At 33.9% G+C, this 16,785-nt stretch overlaps 1 long non-coding RNA gene across 2 annotated transcripts in view; it reads left to right on the forward strand.

Annotated features, from left to right (window-relative positions):
• The first annotated feature begins 1,123 nt into the window (after positions 1-1,123).
• The window catches only part of LOC133176311 (uncharacterized), an 83,817-nt gene continuing 68,155 nt past the window's right edge, over positions 1,124-16,785 (forward strand). Inside the window, exon 1 of one of the 2 annotated variants that reach the window (XR_009719438.1) lies at positions 1,124-1,208. This is a non-coding gene — a long non-coding RNA (uncharacterized LOC133176311). Of the gene's footprint in view, positions 1,209-8,732; positions 8,876-16,785 lie in introns of those variants that run through there. The other variant, XR_009719436.1, reaches the window with a different exon arrangement.

A 16,785-nucleotide genomic window follows, 5' to 3' on the forward strand; every position in this document is an offset into this window, starting at 1 on the left:
CTCCACCTTTTGCAGGAAACACAAACCCCGCGTAAAATAGTATGGAGAGTCATGTTTAAGAAGAAAACTGACTTAGGAAAATGATTTGTTTTGCTCTTACCCCCACATCATGAAATAAGTTTTCGAGGTTTGAGCAAGATCTTTTGTGAGGGGCGGGGGCTTGTCAAACATTTTTCTGAAAATGCATGCAAATTTAGTGATTAATTAACTGTTTGAAATGCTTAAATTGATTACAAATTGAGTAATACTTTACATGATTTGTATCTTAATTTAGATGTAATCGTAAATATCCTTATAACTGAATAAAAGTAATAATTATACCAAAAAAATGGAACTCTTCAGTATGCAGTGTTTAGAAGGTCATTAATTATAAGTAAAAGAGATAGCTAAATTTTAAAGAAGGCTGGATTTCTTTTACAAATAAAATACTTTACTAATAATCATTAACAATATTTATTCGTTACTTCTACCTAGAAATATGGTAACCCTGGAAGTTCCAGAAGGGGGAGGGGAGGGGGGGTTGGAGTCGGTGCTCACACTATAATTAATCTAGGCCCGAAGGAGCCAAGAACCATAGGGCTGTTCTCTCCCATAATTTTGCCACATTAAAAAATATATATATTATAATTTAAACAGGCTAATTTCAGTTGTGCTCTCTCAATGATCTTGTCAGTGCATGTTATATACGTTAAAAACCAAAGCAAATATATGGCTGTACCCCCTAGCCTCAAGAAAAAAAGTTAATGCGTTGTCTAGAATTTCTGCAAAGCTTTTCCAACCCCATCCCCTGCTTTATATACTTGCTTCCTTTGGGCCTAAATCTTATAGAATAAATTGCAGTTTCTGTACCGACCCTAAAATTATTAAGATGAAAATGTATTCGCCATCATTTTAGAAATTACCTCTCATGCAGATATTATCTTTTAATTCCAATTAAAAGACAGAAAATCATATTTCTTTACTTTTTTTAGCTTCGGTAATTTTCGTAAATTTTCGACTTCCGAGTCTACCGGTAACTGTTCATGTTTTTCACGCACGAGCGCCTTTGCAAGCAGACCTGTAAAAATAGCTTCAACTCTACAGGGAATGTTCGATTCTAAACGCTTGAGATTAAGTGTTAGGGTTTTTTTTTCATGTCCACGAAAGTTGTAAGTTTTAATTCAAATGGAGATGCTCATTGACTGGTCAACATAAAATCAGCTATAAAGGTGAGTATTTTACAATGTAGATTCAGTTTATTAAACTTTGTAATTCAATGAAAACATTATATCAGGTGTGTGCATGCTTTTCTTGTCTTGACTTGGCGTTACCATTATGAATGCAATAACATATTATATCTGTATACGTACTTATTTATGTTACATTGTTTATATATACGTATCGATATATATACTCTTTGTATCTATGGATTCAAAATTTGATTAAAAAAAAAAATACTCACGTCTTTCTACCTATGTAGCTATTAATAGCTACCTAGGTATTTAAACCTACCCAAAGTAGCTATTTTTACCTACGTTTTGCATTACTTGCATTTTGTGGCCAAACGGCCGAACGGCGCAACATGGTGAGTACAGTCACACTGATAATGAATACGACAAAATTTTGGCCAAAGAATGATTACTTTGTAAATCAACAATTTTGCATTAATTACTATGCGAAATTGTTAATTTATGAAGTAATCTTTTTTGGCCAAAATTGTGTGGTATTCGTCATCAGTGTGACTGTATCAAGAAAGGTGGCACTCACCATGCTGCGCCGTTCGGCCGTTTGGCCACAAAATGCAAGTAATGCAAAAAGTAGGTAAAAATAGCTACTTTGGGTGGGTTTAAATACCTACGTAGCTATTAATAAATTGTGTGGTATTCATCATCAGTGTGACTGTATCAAGAAAGGTGGCACTCACCATGCTGCGCCGTTCGGCCGTTTGGCCACAAAATGCAAGTAATGCAAAAAGTAGGTAAAAATAGCTACTTTGGGTGGGTTTAAATACCTACGTAGCTATTAATAGCTACGAAGGTAGAAATTGTCTTTGGACTGGACCTGTTACTTTTTGCCTTGCAATCATGCTTTATATGTTAACAAAGGTAAGAGGAGATAGAATTTGCTATAGATACCGAAAGGTATAGGTAAATTAAGAAAAACCCACCGCGACAGAGCACTCTTCTAGTTAAAAAAAAGAAAAAGAAAAAAGGAATATATAAGCCCCCCCCCCCCCATTATGCTAACCCACCGACAGTTTCTGTGTCAATGAAGGAAAATTGACGATTGATTCATGTTTTTATGAACATTGATTAAGTGTACATTAATTAATACTTCTGAAGGCAAATGGTTATTGACAAAACTTGCACCCCTATTGTAAAGGTCTCTTTATTTTGAAGTCAAAAAATTGAATTACAGTGTGACTGAATCTAAGAATTATTTTTAGAGCTTTGTGTGTGTATGTGGGGGGGGGGGGGTTGTCCACCTGATTCCTAGGTGGAGATTGGTTGGGGGCGCATTGATGATATATAACAAAGATAGGAAATAGGGTATACTAAAATGTTTTCTGACATAGAAATAACATGATTAATTAAACAGTGATTACATTAATATTTTTTCAAAGTAACTCACTTTTAGGAATCTTTTTTTTACCTACGAAAATGCGCTCGATTGGCTTTCGTACAATACATATAACTATAACTGTATAAGTTAAATTTGCAAATTAGTCAATAATTGGAGGGGAAAAAAGTGTACACCTAGACGTCCCCACCCTTTAAACGTTTTCATTCATCAACTATAAGCAGTAAAATACAGTTTCAAATGTACATGTAGATAATCGTAGGAGATGTTGAATTAATTTGATATTGGAAAACAGTGGAGCTGCATATATATGTAAAAGTAAGGTTACCTATAGGTATATTTACACGAGAATTCGATAGAAAAACTGATATATTTCTCTTAAGTTTATAATGGTTCAGTTTTTAATTGAAAAAACTTTGTGAAGTAACGAAAAAAATTACCTTTGACCCTCTTCAGGAAAACGCATCCCCCTATTTTGTGCATGTTTGTTTTTAATTTTGTTTTATTTGCTTGTGTTTTTTTTTTTCTTTGCTTGTCACATGTGTCAATAAATTCAAGAAATCCGATTCCTATTCCTTTAATTAGTGTACGTGGACCGACCCCTCTCCCCTTTGAATAATTCTTGGATCCTCTTGGATGTAGACATTCTTGTCTATTGTCTGTCTTTACATCTGATATCAAGTAATAAGAGAATATAAAAATATAAAATATAATAAATTCCTGTTTTGAAATTATGCTAACATATCAATGAAGGAAAATTTTTTGGACAAACAAAAAAAATTACATATGTGGAGAAAAAAAGAAATATGCAAAATGTATCTTGGCAAAGATAATTCGCAAGAAATACCTGGGGGATGACTTGTTTGTTTACTTTGTATCCAAATTATTGGTTGATCATGGGGCTAAAAGTAATTTGAGATGTCAAATTGCATCGGGATCGTCATACTGAAACTCCTTTTATTTGGATTTGGCTATGGCGGGAAATGGGGATGAGCAGAAGATCACAGGATGATACATGTGTTTACAGGTGAATCTGTTTTGTACTTTAAGAAGCTCAAGCAAAATGAATTTTTAGCGTTACTACCAGAAGCGCATTTGCGATAGTAAGGTGACGTGCCCAAGGTCCATCACTGTGTGTATCATGTTTGTCTATCTGTAAACAATTTCACAAAATGCCTTTGTCTACTTATTCTTACATTATTCATATTTCATGTGTCCAAAGTCTGTTGGAATGTCTGTTCATCTGTTTGCCTGTAGACAATTTATAAAATGCTCTCTTTATTTATTCTTACATTTTCATTATTTTCATTTTTCTCATTCAGAACTAATCAAAAGTTTGAAAATACAATGTACATAAATCTTTTTAGCTGTTAACCCGCCGTTTTCACTTTAACAATAAAAGGTCACAGTTCTTAAGCACTCAATTTCTATGAAATATTGCTATTGAATTTGTGTAATGTATTCGAAAATGAGAAATCCATAAAAAAAAATCTCCAGTTGCGGAGGGCCTTTGCGACTCTCTGTTAAAGATGTTTATCATTTTTAGTTCACCTGAGCTGAAAGATCAAGTGACCTTTTCTGATCACATTTTGTCTGGCATCCATCTGTCCATCTATCTGTCTGTCCGTCTGTTAACTTTTCACATTTTCGACTTCTTCTCAAGAACCACTGGGCCAGTTTTTACCAAACTTGCCACAAAGCATTCTTGGGTGAAGGAGATTCAAGTTTGTTCAAATGAAGGGCCACACCCAGGGTTCAACATTAACGTTAGTCTCAGACTAATACATTTTCATTCTGACTGATAAAATCTGAGGCTAATTAGTCCGAACGGACTAATAAAATTTCTGGAAAAAAATCAATAAATTGCCAATGTTCAATTCTCGACAACTTTCACTAGAAAATGCTGCATGCATTTTTAGCTTTCTAGCTTCTTGACAGGGAGTTAGGTAATTCCAAGTCAATTAAGACTGATTGGTATGAAGTTAAACATTTTAGCGATCATGATTTATTTTTACACAAAGACATTTGGATGTAATGTATAGAGAAAAAAATGAGATCGGGAATACAGTTGTAGTTCCTGATCTCGAGAATTCAATGAATCCTGTTATGAAACTTTCACGTAATTGCTTTGTTTATTTCAAAAAAGTACATTGCAATGTTTTATTTTTAAATTAACTGTTATAAAACATTGATTTTTTTTTTTGGACGGACTCATAAAATCGCGTGCGGACTAGTAAAAGTAAAGAAGCATTAGTCCGGTCGGACTAAAGCCTAAAAATGTTAATGTTGAACCCTGCACACCCTCTTTCAAGGGGTGATAATTAAAGTTGCATAATGAGTCAAAACCATGTGTTTCTTTTAGGATTGAAACGGTTCACCTTGGTATCGATTCACCGCGGTATATTTTCTCGGTTTGATACACGGTGCAAAATCTCTAATTTTCGGTTCAGTTCATTTTTCAGTCGGGATCATTATTCAGTCGGGTTTGGCATAAGGTAAAACACATTACTCAGTATAAATAAGTATAGAAAACGTAAATTTTTGATGATTGATAGTTTGTAAAATAATTTTTGACAGTCAAATAATTCTAATCAATTTCTTCTCATCAATTTGCATATAAAAATTCGTAAATTAAGTGACTAGATTTAGTAAAAGAAAGCATAAAACAAGGGTGAATTTGTTTCCTTCTATCAAAATGTATCGTATCGAAAATAACCGTACCGAGACAAAATTATACAATATGTATCGAACCGTGAAGGAGGTGTATCGTTTCACCCCTAGTTTCTTTTAAAAAAATTGTATCACAAAACAAAAGAATTCTGTGAAATATGAATATAGCGAAGTTTTGACAACTCAACTGCACTGTAAAGCAAGAAAAAAACTGCAAAATATAAGTGCCGGAAAAACAAATGTATCTATCGCTTTGTTTTTATCGTCAATGTGAACAATGTCAAGGTCACGCGTCCTTTATTTTTAGCGTGAAACTAGTAAACAACATTGAATTGGGGCAAGCAGAAATAAGGGTTAAGTTATGATAATCTTTTTAGCTCACCTGAGCCAAAGGCTCAAGTGAGCTTTTCTGATCAAAATTTGTCCGTTGTCTGTCGTCGTCACATTTTCGTCGTCAACTTTTCACATTTTCATCTTCTTTTCAAGAACCACTGGGCCAAATTCAACCGAACTTGCCACAAAGCATTCTTGGGTAAAGGGGATTCAAGTTTGTTCAAATGAAGGGCCACACCCTCTTTCAAGGGGAGATAATTAGGAATTAGTGAAAAAATAATGGCATCATTTAAAAATCTTCTTCTCAAGAACCACTGGGCCAGGAAAGATGAAACTTATGTGGAAACATCCTCAGGTAGTGTAGATTCAATTTTGTTCAAATCATGACCCCCGGGGGTAGGGTTGGGCCACAATGGGGGATCCAAGTTTTACATAGAAATATATAGGAAAATATCTTTAAAAATCTTCTTCTAAGAACAGCAAAGCCATGATTGGTCATATTTTTATGGAAGCATCCTCAGGTAGTGTAGATTCAAGTTTGTTCAAATCATGACCCCGGGGGTAGGGTGGGGCCACAATGGGGGATCCAAGTTTTACATAGAAAGATATAGGAAAATATCTTTAAAAATATTCTTCTTAAGAACAGCAAAGCCATGATTGGTCATATTTTTATGGAAGCATCCTCAGGTAGTGTAGATTCAAGTTTGTTCAAATCATGACCCCCGGGGGTTGGGTTGGGCCACAATTGGGGATCCAAGTTTTACATAGAAATATATAGGAAAATATCTTTAAAAATCTTCTTAAGAACAGCAAAGCCATGATTGGTCATATTTTGTATGGAAGCATCCTCAGGTAGTGTAGATTCAAGTTTGTTCAAATCATGACCCCCAGGGGTAGGGTGGGGCAACAATGGGGGATCCAAGTTTTACATAGAAAGATATAGGAAAATATCTTTAAAGAACAGCAAAGCCATGATTGGTCATATTTTGTATGGAAGCATCCTCAGGTAGTGTAGATTCAAGTTTGTTCAAATCATGACCCCTGGGGGTAGGGTGGGGCCACAATGGGGGATCCAAGTTTTACATAGAAATATATAGGAAAATATCTTTAAAAATCTTCTTAAGAACAGCAAAGCCATGATTGGTCATATTTTTATGGAAGCATCCTCAGGTAGTGTAGATTCAAGTTTGTTCAAATCATGACCCCGGGGGTAGGGTGGGGCCACAATGGGGGATCCAAGTTTTACATAGAAATATATAGGAAAATATCTTTAAAAATCTTCTTCTTAAGAACAGCAAAGCCATGATTGGTCATATTTTTATGGAAGCATCCTCAGGTAGTGTAGATTCAAGTTTGTTCAAATCATGACCCCCGGGGGTAGGGTGGGGCCACAATGGGGGATCCAAGTTTTACATATAAATATATAGGAAAATATCTTTAAAAATCTTCTTCTTAAGAACAGCAAAGCCATGATTGGTCATATTTTTATGGAAGCATCCTCAGGTAGTGCAGATTCAAGTTTGTTCAAATCATGACCCCCGGGGGTAGGGTGGGGCAACAATGGGGGATCCAAGTTTTACATAGAAATATATATATAGGAAAATATCTTTAAAAATCTTCTTCTTAAGAACAGCAAAGCCATGATTGGTCATATTTTTATGGAAGCATCCTCAGGTAGTGTAGATTCAAGTTTGTTCAAATCATGACCCCTGGGGGTAGGGTGGGGCCACAATGGGTGATCAAAGTTTACAGAGGAATATATAGGAAAAAGTCTTTTTCTCAAGAACAGAAAAGCCATGTTTAGTCAAATTGATATGGAGGCATCTTTGGGTAGTGTAGAATGAAATTTGTTCAAATGAGGGCCCCCGGGGGTAGGGTGGGGCCACAATGGGGGATCAAATTTTTACAAATGAATATATGGGGAAAAAATCTGCTGCTCAAGAACAACAAACCATTTTTTATATTGATATGAAAGCATCATCAGGTAGTTTAAAATTCAACACCCCCCTCCTTGTAAACTTTTCAATACTGTACTGATTTTTGCTTTTTTTCCTAGCCAATGTGCTCAGGTGAACGATGTTGCCCATGGGCCTCTTGTTTGAAGATTGTATCAAAGTTCTCAGTCATCCGACATTTATATCTGTGGAATTGAAACCATTGTAAATTCTTCAACTTTTCAGCGCATGCGTACAATAAAAAGGAACAAGTGAAGCAATATTTTTGTGATGGGTTATACAAAGACTTTTTTTACTTTTATTTTTCTCCATTAAATTAGATTTTTTAGGTTCAAGAAACCTGTAATTTTCTGAAACCCAATATCTTCAAGAACTGAACAAAATTTTCATGTGTCCAAAAATTCTACTGTTGTCAATTTTCTCGTTTGTCCGTCACAGTGTCACTTTAAGAAATGGTGAAAATTTGGTGTCATCTTTTGAATATCTTCTTTTCAAGAAAAATTGGGCCAGAAAAGTTGAAACTTACGTGAAACCTCCATTACATAGTGTTAATTTAAATGTTTTCAAATCATGACCCCCCAAAATTTTACATATAGGTAGATATAGGAAAATATATTTAAAAATCTTCTCAAGAACAAAGCCATAATTAGTCATAAAATGAAATGGAGGCATATCCTCAGGTAGTGTAGATTCATGTTTGTTCAAATCATGACCCCCGGAAGTGGGGTGGGGCCATAATGGGGGATCAAAGTTTTACATAGGAATATACAGGAAAATCTTTAAAAATCTTCTTCTCAAGAACAACAAAGCTACGATAAGACAAACTGATATGAAAGCATCCTAAGGAATTGTAGAATCAAAGTTGATCATATCAAGACCTAGGGGGTAGAATTGGGCACAATTGGGGGCCAATTTTTTACATAGGAATATATAGGAAAATTCCTCTCAAGAACAACAAGGCCATGATAAGTCATATTGATAAGGAAGCTTCCACAAGTATTGTTACGAGATTCAAGTTTGTTCAAATCATGACCATTGGATTGAGATCAGCATGTTTTGTATTCTCCGCTACGTTATGTTGACCCAGTCAGACAACCAAAATGTGCCTCTAATTTGAAGAGTTCCAGTAATGGAATTGAATGTATTATTTGGCTGTGTTAGTAGAATGCAGGTCACATTAGCCCGATCTGACTACATTAAAACTCGTTTATAACAAACACAGATATAGCAAATTTATGGATATTGCGAAGTTTTTTGGAATCCCTGGCAAAATTCTTAACAATTTCATGTAAATTTTTACAGATATAATGTCAGAGCGCTGATATAGCAAACTGGTTTGTATCCCCTAGAGGTTAAAGGTAACAAAATTTTTATCTCAGGGTTCGAAATTCACTATATACAACTCGCAAAATGCGAGTTAGAATTCCCCAATTGCGAGTTAAAAATTAGGTAACTCGCAAAAACTTGCGAGTTGATTTTTTTTGCATTGAAACTGTAGCAAAATTATATAATATGACAGAACACAATGCCTTTGATTTAAATAAGTAATTTAAATAAAAGTCACACTGTAGTTGTATTTTGTGTATTGTACTGTAGTTACTTTTTCCTTAAGTTACATGTATTTAATTTATATAAATTTAACTTTATATGAAAATTGCGAGTAGTCTTGGTACTCACGATTATTTGCGAGTTGTAATTTTAGGGAGTTTCTAACCCTGTATCTTTTATAGTGAATTTTCAAAGACCTCAATTTTTAAGTCACCTGAGCTGAAAGCTCAAGTGAGCTTTTCTGATCACCCGTTGTCCGTTGTCCATCCGTCCGTCTGTCTGTCTGTAAACTTTTCACATTTTCAACTTCTTCTCAAGAACCACTGGGCCAATTTTAACCAAACTTGGTACAAAGTATCCTTGGGTGAAGGGGAGTTTAAATTGTTTAAATAAAGCACCCAGGAGTAGGGCGGGGCCACAATAGGTATTACAAGGGGGAAATCTTGTAAAGAACAGCATGGCCAAAGTTATTCAGGTGAGCGATGCAGCCCGTGGGCCTCTTGTTAAAATATTGAACTGACACTACTTATGTGAGTATTTGAAATTTGAAATTCAATTCATTCAGTAATATATGAACTCCAAGGTTACTTCTGTATTAAATACTTCCCAAAATACAGTTGGTAGTCATACTTGAGGAAAAAAAATCTATATTTCGAATTCGCAATATATACTGAAGCAAATTCAATATACGAATATAATGAAATATGGATATAGGGAAGTAATTTTGCAGATCCCCAAGACTTTGCTGTAACAGAGTTTTACTGTAGTAGAATTTTCAGCTGTAATAATCCATTTCCATCTATGTATTTTAAATAATTGTCAAAAAATGTCTAAAAAGAATAATTTCCTAGATTTAAAACTTTCGGTTTTCTCAATGAATGATTTTCATATCTTTCTGTCCAAACTTAGTTTGGCTATTTATAATTTGTTGTTTCTGGTTGCCATGTGTAAACGGCTAATGGAAGAAAAAGTAAAGATGGAGATTGTCTTTGACATTAAAAAATGCTTTGAATCAAAATGCACCTGAGTTTCTAATGAATAGGGTTGTGTTAATATATAGAACTACTTTATATCAATATGTATCATTATTCAAGAATGTATCATTTTAACATGTTAGTTTTACAGTCATTAGAAGTTTGAATTTGAAGTGTATTTTGTGAAGACAGTGAGACAAGAACTTTGCATTGTGTTATAAAACAGAGAGGTAGGACGTTATACCGATACTACCATACATACCAATATTTCCTGCTAAGAAATGGTTTACAGTACACACTCTGAAATATAGGTATAAAACGATACACAAACAACTGAAAGTAAAAAATGGCGACTTGTAAACGAAGTGGAAAATGGGTAGTAAATTTTGTCATTGCTAGCCAGACAAGACAAGTGCTGAAAAATCTTTTGGGTGGACACTGTAAAGGAGTTATGGGTTTGGAAACTAGGGATGTCAGGCTTTAGTTGAATGATAGTCTAGTAATTCTTGAAATTTGATTCAATTTTTATACCCTCCGCAAACGAAGTTTAGGGGGGGTATATTGGAATCAGCATGTCCGTCTGTCTGTCCGTCTGTCCGTCTGTCTGTAGACGAGATTTTGTCCTGACCATTTCTTGGAAACTGTTGGAAGGATTTGTCTGAAAATTTGTACACTTATTATTCGTCATATGAAGGTGTGCACCTGGTATCTTCATTATGATTGGGTAATTTTTCTGCATTTTACAGGTGTTTTTTTCATTTTTATTATGTGGTTTTGTCTGGATCTGTTCCCAGAAACTATTGCATAGATTTGTATGAAAATTTGTACACTTATTATTTACCATATGAAGATGTGCACCTGGTATTTTCAACATTATTTGATAATTTTTCTGCATTTTACAGGTGTTTTTTTAAAATTTTTATTGACTTAGTCATTTCGGGTTCATGTCTAAGGTTTGAGACATAGAATCTAGAACATCTGTACAAAAATGTGAACTACAGCTTAAAACTACTCATTAGAACTAAAAAAAAACCCACAAAGTATTAAAAACAGTTTTTACATTACACAGCAGATAGTGTAAATCCATTTGTCCCTTGGGAGTAATGAGTGGACATGCATCCAGTTAAAGATTAATTAATGAGTTCAGTGTGGGAAGCTGTTAGGGCATCTCTGATCAGGCAGGTCTTATCTATATCTCCGGGGAATTGGGCAGAAAGAAATAAAGATCTCTGTTGTCTAAGTCTCTTAATTGTTATTTATGTCTGTCAAAATACATAGTTACTAAAACCAGCCTTTTATTTTTAAAATGAGTTTGATATAAAGGTATTAAAATCAATTTGATTTTGTATAATTAATTATGATATTTTTTTTTTTCAACAATCAATTTGCAGAGTGTCATGTCTCACAAAGATGACAGATAGTTGCAAACTATTTTTTCAATGTAATAAAAAACACTGTAATTATTAGTGTTGATATTTTATTAGGCTGCACCTTAGTTTCATTCATTAAAATAAAGTGCCCCACCACAGCATTATACGCCCATCAAATATTGTTAAATTATCATAATCAGTTTAGATTCAATTGGTCGAATGACATCTTAGTGAGACAAGGCAGTCTGCAATTTGTTGTAAAGATATAAAAATTCAAATAAAAAATGTACAAAAATTAATTAGTTTAAATTATATTATACAATATCATATAAGTTTTAATTATTATAAACAATATCAAATTAGTTTTAATTACATCAAATTTATCTTGAAAGTAAGACTAGCCAACAAGAACAATTCAATACAACACAAGCAATTAATTAAGAGACTGATTCCTTTTGCCCATTTCCCAAGAGATGTAGATAACACCTGCTTGATCAGAGATGCTCTACCAGTTATCACCTCACACTAAACTCATTAAGGTCTTCCGTTTCCAACGGAAGACCTTCTACTGATTCTGATGGTTAAGATTATTCTTATTATTCTTTTTTTTTTTTTCCTAGACGCCAACTTTGAAGCTTCATATCTTCCTCATTTCTGAACGGATTTTGTTCAAATTTTCAGAGCTTTTAGACTTTGCAAAACACTCTCATAATACTGTAATACAATTCGGAAATTACCTTCTGTTCACGAGTTATTCCCCTTTGATTGAAATTTTTATGCCTCTGGTTTCTAGACAAAGGCTCTGAGACTGTAATAATTGGAGCACAAAACCCTTTGAAATTGAAAAGAAGAAGCATTGAAGTTGTGCACATCGGTTTTTGTTTTTTGATTTTTGCATTAAAAATGGCGCTAGAGAGGGGTCAAAAGTTAAAACGCGGAAAAGAGCAAAAATTTTGACATTTTTTCCTTTATATCTTTAAAACTAAAAATATTTTGTTAAAACATGTAGAATAAAAGTTGTGCATAATAGCAAGAGCTTTCATTTGATATCATTTAAAAGGGGCTGGCCCCTAAAATTAGGGATCTAGAGCCCTTAAAAGTTTTCGCTTTATAACTCAAAAACGGTAAATATTTCGATATGGCTTTCGGAATTAAAGTTGTTCTTTAACACCTTATTGATCTCATACAAATGTTGTTTTGTTCGAGTATTGCGTAATATGTCGTAATATGTAGGTAAAAAGCAGGTCCCGTAAACAGGTAAGCGTTTTCATTCGGCAAGTAAATCGGAACTCTTCATGTGTATAACTTCAACAAACTTGCAATAAATTATATACCCTACTGTATTTAATGCTAATTTTCTTCTAAATAAGGTTTTAAACGTGTTCTGTGGTTCACTCATAAATTATTCTTTACAACTTTCTTTTCTTTTTTAATTTAGATTTAAAGGGAACACGTCTTCAAATAAAGGAAGGAATTAAATGTATCTATATAACTATATAAGTAATATTAAACTTTAAGCATCGAATAATTAATGATCATTAACAGTACGCATTTCTCCATGTTCACCTAAATGTTTTTAGTTATGTAACACAACCCGCGATCCCACGTTGCCGAGGTCACCATCGACCAGCCACCTGCGGTCATAAACCATGTAAACAAAACAAATATCTGTGAAGACTGTGATCACGTTTTAAATCCATCGTGTAGAAACAACAACTAATGAAACATTGTGTTTTTTAAATTTATATTGAATCTTTAAGATAACTTAATCTCATCTTTGATTTAATCTTAATTTCAAACACTAGTGCATAAAATCATTTCGAATTTTAATCGCTTTTACCGGCCTGTTCACTGTCGACACAGCAATACGATTTAAAAAAAAAACAAACAAACAAACAATTTATTTCTCTGTCCCGTGTAATTGCATCTTTGATTTAGTCTTAATTTCAAACACTAGTGCATAAAATCATTTCGAATTTTAATCGCTTTTACCGGCCTGTTCACTGTCGACACAGAAATACGATTTAAAAAAACAAACAAACAATTTATTTCTCTGTCCCGTGTAATTGTATTCTATTTCAATTGTAATTGAAAAGGTGCTAAGGCAAATAATTGCAATTAGTGATGGAAGTATTAAGTATTAATACTTGTGTAAAGTATAATTTTTACTATCAGTCTCTTAATTGTTTCTTCATTTAATTTTTCATTAAATATTAAACTACATGTATATACATCAAATAATACTTTTAAACATACAATAATTCACGCCTTCTTACAGCACAGTTTACATTCTGCTCTGTCGCTTTGTAACCCAGTCTTCGTGCACACGTGGCCGCAGAGAGCCGGGGTCATATCGGTATTAAAATACATTGTGTACTCATAGCGATTAATGGAAAATTGGGTTTGAAATCATTTCGAATCTTACATATTATTTTATTTTACTCTATCTCACGCTTATTTTTATTTATTCATTTCAAGTTTTACGCATTTTAATTGCCGACTTAACCATTAAGTTTGCAACAATTTATTTTTCTGTCTCGTGTTTTAAACTGCATGTACACATGCATGATAATTGTAAGTGGAGGTGACTTTTTCAATTCTCGGCATCCTCACATGTGATTTCGGAACCTTAATTGACATTGTGAGGATGAATTCTCGGGAAAATTGAAAAGTTTTACGGATACATACATACATACATACATACATACATGCATGCAAGTACAGAACATGCTCTTTTTATAAGCACGATCATGAATTCGAATGTACAAGTGTACATGTATATGCAAGAGCGCCCCAAATGTACGCATATCGAGTGTTTAAAATACAGAGAAATACAAAATCCCCGGTCTCTGTTTTACATTATCTTTGCAACAAAATATTGGTTAATCTGAAATCAATTTTATTGATCTATAGCTTATTTTGAAGTAAATTATCGGTCCACTGAGTTGATAATGAGTTGTTTTTATAACGAGTACATTTAGAGTATTCCGAATCACTTTTTACATTTTGACGGTAAACGATTTTATTAACAAGTTTATAAATGGTTGGTTGGTATTAAAGGAAAGCCAATTCAATGAAAAATCAAATCTACATTACACGGCGAGTCTATCTACGATACAGCGGCCTTGACAGGGGTTATATTTACATCACCTTTTTAGTGTATTGCAGGTCACTTCCGGGTATTTCGAATCACCTGGTAAATGGCTAAAAACAGTCAGATAACAACATTATAATTAATGAATTAGTTGGTATTGTTTACCAAAAGTATCAAAAAATAAAAAGAATTATTTTCTTGTTGAATGTTGTTGGTTTTTTAATTAAGTTATTAAAGCCCCCCCCCCCCCCCCCTTCTGTAGACAACACTATAAAACAGCGTTCTCAGAGGCGGATCATGCAGAAAAGCAAATACCAACAGAATATTTACTTTCTGAAATTACCTGATTGTAAATTGTTGTCCTGTAAATATAATCATGATAATTATGTAATTTTTTTTTTTTACCTATGTGATTTTTTTAATGCAAATAATTAACATTGAACTGTCATAATTCTACGAGTAGGCTACCAAATAATGATATAATGATGATAAAAAAAAATTGTGAAAAGGAATTAAACCAACTCATGTTTAGATTTCATGATTATCAAGAATGACGTATATCACTGCATACGTGTACTCGTACATATCAACATTGATCAACACTGATCAAGTGTATACCGGGACCCGGGATAGTCTTATTATAGCTCTTGCTTTGTCAAATCATTACTTTCATACCCCTTGCATTTAAGAAAAACAATGTTATAAAAAAAATAATAATCTGACATATAACAAGTATACATGTAGCGTGTGCAATTTATTTGGCTAGGGGCATGTACACACGTGGTTCAAAACTATAGGGGGCTACAAATGCGGTCATAACTAGTATATTTTTGAGGTGTTATAAAAAACAAATAATACTCACAAAAGCTTATAAAATTGCCGTTCTATCGATACCTTATATGCCATGTTTCATCCACCAACAACGCCACGACATCGATGAGAAATACCATGCAACGTTTCTACACGGGTAGGAAGTTAATGAATTAAAATAATTAATTCTTTTAGTTAACGCATTATGTTTACCTCTTTATTTGTTGTATGCAATAAGTATAGACCTTACTAATAATGACTGTTTGGTTGTCACACCTGTGCATGTGTCGTGCGAGGTACAGCGGTAAGGTAAATTACCGAGAGTCGCGATATGCGGGGTGATTCGGAATACCCTAAATGATCTAACATGGGCCCACATAATACGACTAAATTCGTTTCATGAATGAACTGGTTCTTAACAAATATATGTACAGTATACAATATCTTTTCTTTAGATCTGTTTGTTTATTATTTTCAACCACAATCTGCAGTTACACGAAATCCATGCACAACGGCGCTACACCTGTCAATCAAAATCACTCGATATTGTGAACTCAGTCTGGTGTTACGGCAGCATTTCCGAAGTGATTCAAAATATTCTATCGGCTAATTCTAATTTTTCGCGTTGAATAATAATATTTTGGAACAAAGTTGGAATTAAGGCTGGAGCTGCATGCTGTGAATTTATCACACCTGCAGTCTGCAGTCTATGTATATGAAGCATCTGTTGAGTAATGAATCAGAGAGCATAATATGCGGAACAAGTTTGATTGAGATTTTTACTTTTCCTTTAAGATAAAATGATTAATAACATAATTTATGCATCTAATAGATACATATCAATGTACATGTGTAGCTTTTTAAAAACAAGAATCTGTAATTGAAAATGTGAAAGTGAAGAGTTTAGGTAATAGTTCTTTACCAAAATTTAATGACAGTTCATTCCTTCCTAGTCTCTATATAACTTTTAATTACGGCCGTGCCCTCTCCCCTTCAATTGATGTCTTATACATGCTTTTAAATTCTGTTTATGTATCAAGAAATTTCCACAGGTACTTGTGGACAGGATCCCCCCCCCCCCCCAAATTCAACCCCGATGTTTGTTGGACATTTTTTTCCACAAATTATATTTATTTCACTTATTCATCATGTGTACCATAGGAAAAAATCGAGTACAAGTACCTGTGGAAATTTCTATTTGCCCCCCTCCCTCCAAAAAAACTGAAATTGCTTTCTACGGGCTTGACAAAAGGTACTTGTGGACAGACCCCCCCCCCCCCCCCCGACATTCAACCCCGGGGCTTGTTGGACATTTTTTCCACAGATTATATTTATTGCACTTACTCATCATGTGTACCATATGAAAAAATCGCGAAAACCCCATTTGATAATCGTTCCACACAAAAAATGCCTCACTGTGTATAGTTAAAACATTAATTTTTCAGATTTCTTGATGAAATTAACATTAAAAA

The sequence above is a fragment of the Saccostrea echinata genome, unplaced genomic scaffold (genome assembly GCF_033153115.1).
Source record: "Saccostrea echinata isolate AGI-Se365-2 ecotype Australia unplaced genomic scaffold, CSIRO_AGI_Sech_v1 ptg000073l, whole genome shotgun sequence".
Classification (NCBI taxonomy): Eukaryota; Metazoa; Mollusca; class Bivalvia; order Ostreida; family Ostreidae; genus Saccostrea; species Saccostrea echinata.